The sequence below is a fragment of the Euprymna scolopes genome, chromosome 8 (assembly GCF_053919585.1).
Source record: "Euprymna scolopes isolate OS-2025 chromosome 8, ASM5391958v1, whole genome shotgun sequence".
Taxonomy (NCBI): Eukaryota; Metazoa; Mollusca; class Cephalopoda; order Sepiida; family Sepiolidae; genus Euprymna; species Euprymna scolopes.
Window position 1 is genome coordinate 92043381 of NC_136489.1, and position 8895 is coordinate 92052275.

Sequence of the window (8895 nt, forward strand, 5' to 3'; positions counted from 1 at the left end):
ATTTTATCAAACAAAAAGCTACCCGCCGTCCGTTGGCTATTTTTATAATAGTTATTTTTATTTTTATTCTTTTCTTATGTATAATATTAGATCATTATTCTTTTCTTATGAATAATATTGCATATCTGTCATATAAAAACTAATAAGTTTTGCTTAAATTAATCAACATAATATTTAAGAAAGGGTTTGGCTGTTTATCCTTATATCACTTTAATTAGTTATTGTTAATATCGGCACAAATACATGAGCAACGCCGGTCGGCCTTCTAGTATTAATTAATTACACATTAATAAAAATGAATAATAAATAGACATAAAAATATTGAATTTGAGTCATTGCTCTCAACTACATATCCATCCATAGCCCTTGAGCTCCTGGAGGGGCATAGGCCATCCACAACTTTGTAGATGCTTTTATATCGAGGAGTTCTTTTTTCGGGATGAGGGTGCTGGCTCCACGCCCAACTTTCCCAGAAGGTACATACAGCGCCTAGCCTTTCCAAATGGTTACCGAACTGGTAATAGCCAAGCTCAACTTCGGTGATTTGGCGAGAACCGGTGTGTCAACGTGATTGTGCCGTACTTTCAACTCCATATACAGTATTTAAAAAGACCGTGTTATGAACTTGAAATGAACGTCGTATTTTTAAATACCCAAAAGATGTACATAATAACTTCGCCTCACAACATATGATTATCATGTTTAAGTTTAGAAGCAATGCATATTTTTTTTAAATATATACATTTTGACTCTTACCACGTTTTATGTAAGTATGATCATGTATGTACTTTATTATAATTAGCTAATTAATACCACAGATTAGCTATTTAAAAAAACATGCCTAGTATGTGTTTCACAGTTGTATAAACTGCGGGTAGGTGAGCTTTACTGTTGACATTAACTTGTTAATAGTACTATGATAACAGGTAATTATGTGGAATCTAAATCCTTTCTTCTTTTAAAGTTGTCAGGTCGTAAAATATGCATAAATATTTATATTTTAATTCATGCAGAATTGTTTTTTATTACACACAGAAATACATTAGGTATTAAACGTAACGTTTAATTCCTTTTTAAAAATGAAGTAAAAAACGGAAAGAAATTAGACATGTACATGCGAGTATTATGGGGATTTTTTTTTTTAACAGTTCACTTTTTGTAATAAAAATATATACGAACTGTGATTGAAACCCAAAAAGGGTGAGTCAAGTATGACAACTGTGAGAATTGAAACTCTCAGGCTAACTCGATTGTTGCCCTTTAACTCTGATAACCGGAGAGCGACACAGCCACGTGACTTCCTGTTTCTTATATATCTCCCTCTTTTCCGCTGAACCCTATACCAGTCAACATGTAACCAAGAACTACACCGGTTGGAATTGACACCCAACCAGCGCTCCTGACTAACCCGTCAACCTCTCATCAATCGCAAGTAACGCTACTCCTTTCTCGACGAACTCTCTTTCTCAACGAACTCTTATTCTTACTATCTTTATTATTTTTTCATGTATATTTATGTAAATAAATCTATATTCTTTCACTAATATATATCGGTAATTTTTCGTCATCATTATGCGATCTTTTACTTTTCAATCACTCTACCATCCAATTTATTACCAAAGCACGAGAACAGGATCGTCTATAACATAAGCCGACCATCATGTCCTCCCACTACACAACCATTAGGCCAGCTTAGTATGATTTATAAATAGTGATTTCAAACGAACTTATACTTAACATAAAGAAGCTGTCATGTTTCACGACCACGCATGCACAGTCGTAAAACTGTTGAAAACAGATAAAAATCCCATCACCCTCTACGTACCCATTTTTCAATTGTGACTCCTTGGTAGCCCTTTAAAACCGATTAAAAAGTTTTCCACGTCTTTGAATATCCTATAAACCAACTTTAAAGCTGGTAGATCAAAAATTCGTTGAGTATATAGGTTGAGAAGTGTCCTAACGCACACATTTTCACTTTTATAGATATATAGATTACTATTTTTATTACTCTAACCAATGAATTATAATCAGAGCCTAATCCATGCATACACGAGATTAATTTATGGACAAGAAAAAAAAGAGCTTATTTCTAACCTTAATTAATTTCGCAATAATTTTTATTCGTTAAATTTTTAAACTTGTTCAAAATAGTTATCTAATAGCAAGGTGACTCGCCGTTGCTCGGGATTGAATGGGGATAAACGAATGTTTCACCCTCTAATAATTTATTGTTATCGAAATCAGTGAAATCGCCCAATTTTTAGTCAAATTGATTAATTGCTTGCTCCAGTTGGGGATCCACCGCAGTGCACCGGAAGGAAGCTTTACATGCCTCTCGCAGTGACTTAGTCCACAATACATTGTAGTTTACATTACACTGTAGAGAAACTACTATTGATTTTATAAAATTATTTTTATATAATAGCTTGAATTAAAGTTTAAAATGCGAAAGTCGAGTATTATCATTTAATTGTGCTCTAAAGAGAAACAGTAAATTCGAACGCGCCCCTGTCATATCAAAGAACCTACTGTTGATTTAATATTCCTGGCCTTTCTGATAGTGTAATAATAAAACTTATCAAAAGCACTTGTGATGTTAGGAAGTATAAGGCGTTATTTTTAGTCAAAATTGTCTGTTATTTCTTTTATAGAATTTTTTATGTCATCGATTATTGATACTTATCAATACCATTCCCATACAAAATCTATCTAAGATCACTGCCAGGTACATAAAGTACATTTGTAGAAATTTTAAAAATAATCAATCCAGCGGTTTAGGAGTGCATTACGATTAAGTCTATGGTTACAGTTTGCTCCGTGCCACAAATCCAGGCTCTTCCTGGTGATATGAACAAAATGAAAAATAAATGCCACTGGAGAATGTAACGCGGAATGGTGGACAACTATTTGTGGGTTTATGTGAATAAAAAAAACTCTGAAACGGTTTTTATAAAAAAAAGTCATTTACATGAATGGATTTCAACCTTTTAATTAGGTAATAAATCTTGTTTATTTCTACAACCCGAATTTCGCCCGTTTTTATATAGTAGAGGTATTGTGGGAGCTGTCGTACAAAAAAAAATTATCGAATAACTTTAAATTATATTGGCCTTGAATTTATTTTAGTTTAGTTTTAAAAGTTAAAGTTTGTGAAATCAGGTTATGGTTTTCTTAAATCGTTTTATCTTGATTGCCATTAATTATGGATACGTCAAACACTTTATGTTTTGTTACTTTTTGCTACGAACCTAAGTCATATTTGCATAAACTTTTGAGATCACAACTATATATTTAGTACAATATAATAATCAATGGAGTATTTGTTCTACAATAATAAATACGAAACTGCATGAATTAAAATATTTTTAAGCGTATTTTACGACCGGATCACGCTTGTGGGTGGCACTACTAGATATTGAGTAGAATATAATAATCAATAGAGAAGTGGCCCTACATTAATAAATGCTAAATCTTCATGCATTAAAATATCATATTTAAGCGTATCTTACAGCCGAGCAACTTCGAGCGGAGTTCTAGTATATATATCCTATATACATATATATATGTGTTATGTGTGTGTATGTATGTATGTTATATATATATATATATAGATATATATATATATGTATACACTAGAAAAACTGATGCACCTATCGTGCTCAGATTAATTAAATCAGAAAATTGAGTTTTAAAAGCAAATTAAATATAGCAACATAAAAAAGACAACGTCGAAAAATTATCTCTCATCCTCTCCCTCTCTTTCTCTTTACGTTTTCTATGCCTTCTTTTCTCCCTGCTCCCTTTTTCAATCTCTCTTTTCATCTTTTTCCATTTCTATCTTTTTTTCTATCTTTTTCTTTCGTATCAAAAATAAGTAAAAAGTATTTATTTATGAAGATCAACTTTTTATAATTACGGATGACGGAAATAGCATCTGAGTTTTCTAAACCTTTCCAAAAACAAACATTGAAGATCGGATATAGACATCGAATAAAAATGTAGGTCTAAATAAGTCACGCATTTATTCATGAAAGTCAAACTAGTTTAGTTAAATGCTAAACTATATCCACTTTAGCATTAAGAAAAAAAACGGATGAGAATTCACTGATAGATCATTCTTTTAAAAGTATTAGTTATGGAAATATTATTTGTGAAAGGCATTAGTTTATTAATTTGTAATACGGTGTCTGCTTCACAGAATATAAACATCTTTATTATGAAAAATTGACTTTGCATTTACAAATAACTTTATTCACAAAGCAACCATCTATTTTACACGTCCTTTCTTTCAAATTTCTGTCCATTCACCTAAGGTTATATATATATATATATATATATATATATATATATATATATATATATATATATATATATATACATATATATACATATATATATACATATATCTATATATACACACATATACATATATATATAAATATACATATATATATACATGTGTATATATACATATATATATCCATATATATGTATATATATATATTCATATGATGATGATGATTGCAACGTCTTGTCAGACGAGTGCAACTCCCTCAGACATTTAAAATCTATGAGCCCAAATGCCTGAGGGAGTATCTATACAAATATGATGTTACAGAGTCTTAGCTTTGTACGACAGCTAAGTCTCTCTCTCGGTTCAAAATGTTGAGATCCAGCAACAAGCAAAAGCAAGATAGCCAGCAACAAATTAAACTGCAGACCAGCTTAATGCGGGTAATGGTTTTCCGCTTTATGGTTTTTTAAATCAGAGATTTGCTTCTCCTAGAAAGGTTGCCTTCACCACGGCTTACGGGAGCCCTCTCCACCCCAATACGCATATACACACACACACAAATATACACGGTGCTAGTTAGCCGTTGACCCCGAAAAAGGGTTCATTCGCCCTTTGGAAGGTCTTGTTTTTAATCCTTCAGGGAGACTAGCCGCCCTCCTCACCAAACAAGTCTGGTGGGGGAACCAGTTTAGTCGCCGGTGACCCGACCATGAGTCAGGTAGTACTGGGTTACATGGTACTAGTAGAACATGACATGACCTGACATACAAATATACATATATATACGTATATATATATACAAGCGTATATATATAAGTATATATACGTATATATATATGATGATTGCAACGTTTTGTCAGACGAGTGCCACTCCCTCAGACACTTAAAGTCCATGAGCCCAAAAATGACTTTTTTTTAGTCCTACCGTTGAATTCACACGCTCAAGCAGGCATGACATTGAAGACAGTCATTGAGATTAATTATTACATGCTTCCAGCATTTCAAGCCTCCACGCGTCATAACGTTTCCATCGACACAGGACCATTTTTATAGACAAATGCCTGAGGGAGTATCTGAAGACAGATTATGTTACAGAGTCTTAGCTTTGTACGAAAGCTAAATCTCTCTCTCGGTTCAAAATATTGAGATCCAGCAACAAGCAAAAGCAAGATAGCCAGCAACAAGTTAAATTACAGACCAGCTTAATGCGGGTACTGGTCTCCTGCTTTATGGCTTTTTAAATCAGACATTTGCTTCTCTTAGAAAGGTTGCCTTCACCACGGCTTACGGGAGCCCTCTCCCGCCCAACACGCAAACACACATGGTGCTAGTTGGCCGTTGACCCCGAAAAAGGGTTCATTCGCCCTTTAGAAGGTCTTGTTTTTAATCCTTCAGGGAGACTATCCACCCTCCTCACCAAACAAGTCTGGTGGGGGGACCAGTTTAGTCGCCGGTGACCCGACCATGAGTCAGGTAGTACTGGATTACATGGTACCAGTAGCATATGACATGACCTGACATATATATATGTGTGTATATATATATATATATATATATATATATATATATATATATATATATACTGATCTTGGTAAAATCCGTCGCCTCTCTTGAAAGTTTAAGGCAGACACGCAAACAGACATACATCCATACATCTATATATTGGTAACTAAAAACTGATGAAAAAGCTTGCCCTATCTATGAATACCCTTTATGTAAAATTTAAAATATTTGGACCAGAAATTGTCTGAGTAATTTGGTAGAGACCGCAGAGGTCAACTTTTTTAAACTTTGACCCCTATTATGACCCCTTAACATTTATTGTTTTGGACTCAAATAAAGTTATTAAGGGACCTATATCTAAAATATCAAGTGTTTATACCCAAAATTGACGGAGGAGTTTAGTAGAGTTCTCAAATGTCAAATCGTTGAACTTTGGCCCCTTAGCAGCCAAATTTCTGGCCGAAAACTGATGCAAAGATTTTCCCAAATCTCACTAGCCTGTATATCAAATTTCGAGTCGGTAGACTGAAAATTGACAGAGTTATTGTGTAGGAAAATGTACACAGACAGGCATACACACACAGAGACACTTTCATTTTTATAGATATACTAGCATTTCAGCCCGGCGTTGCCCAGGTGTTTTGAGATGTATGTTGAGCAAAAAAAAAGAGGTTAACTTTTTAAACTTTGACCCCTATTATTACCCCTTAACTTTTTTGTTTTCGGCTCAAATAAAGTTATTAAGTTTGATTTATGTCCAAGGAACCTATATCTAAAATTGCAAGTGTTTAACCCGAAAATTGTTGGAGGAGTTTGGTAGAGTTCTCAAAGGTCAAATCGTTGATCTTTGACCCCTTAACAGCCAAATTTCTGGCCGAAAATCGATCACAAAGATTTTCCTAAATCTCAGTACCCTGTATATCAAATTTCGAGTTATTGCGTAGGGAAATGTACACACACACAGACACGTTCACTTTTATAGATATCTAGATAGATGTGTGTGTGTGTGTGTGTGTGTGTGTGTGTGTGTTAAGGACGACTGGAAACAATGCTGAGGTAAGCGGAGAGCACAGAGGTTTGGATTTAAGCCAAAGATAATGCTACAGAAACTATAGCGAGGTAAAGGTAGATAAATATGTAAATACTTTAAGGCCAACTACACACCATATTTAATCCATATATTCAATTCTCTAGTACACAATAAGAGTAAAATAAGAACAAATTGGATTAACAGGAACCTGTTCTAATTGTGCTTGATCAATAAGTATGTACCTCTTTTATTTCGTTTAAAGACCTTAACGATTTATTCTAAGAACAAGCTGAATGATGAAATTAAATATATAACCAAATATTATTGAATAAACTATCGAAAATAAAATTTCAAATTTTCATCAAACTAAAGCAGCTTCTTTTGACAGAAGTACCATTTACCTTTGCTTATTTTTGGCTCCGTAATAAAAGTGGTAGATTCGCAAAAATACTTCCGTATAACAATATAAATAAACTTTGTATACACGTGTTGTTTTTTATTTATTTATTTAAATATAGTTTCCGTTTACATTACGTTGGGCGACGCCACAAAGAATACACATTCGGGTTAAATGACACGTGTCCACAAAATATCACTAGGTAAATTATTTACCATGAGATCTTCTTAAAAATACTTATGCGTCACCCATCGCCGAACATCTTATAAATAACGGTTTTCTTTGCCTCCAATTATAATATTCACTTATTTTCCCATTCTCAGCGATTCACACTCTCTTTCATCTCAAGAATCTAGAAACCATTTCGATTAAGTTTTTGCAACATTCTTTTCGTAAGCAAAGTGGAAATCTTCTCAGACTCAATGTAATTTCTATTTGATTTTTCTCCCCTTCCCTCACTATAATGTCTTATTACTATTTTATTTTCCTAATTCAAACCTCGATTTAACTGTGTTGAGCAAGGTTTGAAATCTGTTACCCAGCCCTTTGAATTTTTAAATTCACACACACACACACACACATATACGCGCACACACATATACGCGCACACACACACACACACACACACACACACACACACATATATATATATATATATATATATATATATATATATGTATGTATATATATACCAAGGAAACAGCATCATTTTTGCTGTTACCTTGCAATATATCGGTTACGCAATCGAATAGGTAAGTACGGAAGCCAGTACAAATTAAGCAAGGTCCGCTAACAAGACCGAAACAAAAGAGTCGACTACCAGCTTTTTATGGATAATTTTAAAGTATCTACCATCTTAAACACTGATTTAAGTCAACCCGTGCAGGTTGTACATATTTTCTCCAACAATATTGTAAGGAGTTTGGATTGAACAAATGTGTAAAGTTCTCTGTCAGAGCTGGAAAAAAGACTCACGCGTAAAAAAATATACAGCTTGATGAAGGGACTGGCATCAATGAAGAGCAGAGACAATACAAATACCTTGGTATCGAGAAAAAAGATGATTCATTTCAAAATGAGAAAAAACTGACAGACGATATGTACGCTATGTAAGAAAAATCTTCACAGCTTACAAGTAAATAGAAAATAAGCAAGATTAACCAACTTGAGATAGTTCTGGATATGAAACTATATCCGATGGTGACGCCCCAGCTTGCAGGCCTCAGGGAGTGTGGAGCCACCCTTTAATTGCCATTGCTCCCAGGTCCACTCTGACCCGGATTGGTAGCACCTGTTAGGGTCCCAACTATGGGTTAAATAGAATACGACTTTAAAAAAAAACAAATATACTACATTAAAAAATCGTTCTTCAAAATCACCAGATTCGGCATTAAATAACCTGAAAAGAGTTGATATGCCGTAAAACAAAACAACCAACCAACCAACTTGAGATGCCGGTCATATCTATAGACTCAACACAAAAGGACATTAACAGGCTAGACATTAAAACAGAAACTACGTTGACACTGTACGGAGTAATTCATACGGAGGTGTCTCTACCAAGGCTGGATCTTCCCAAAAAAGCAGGTAGTACAGATATTAATGATCAACGTCGAGTCACTATAGTAAGTACTTACGAATATTTGGTTAATTCCAGAAATCCAAGTC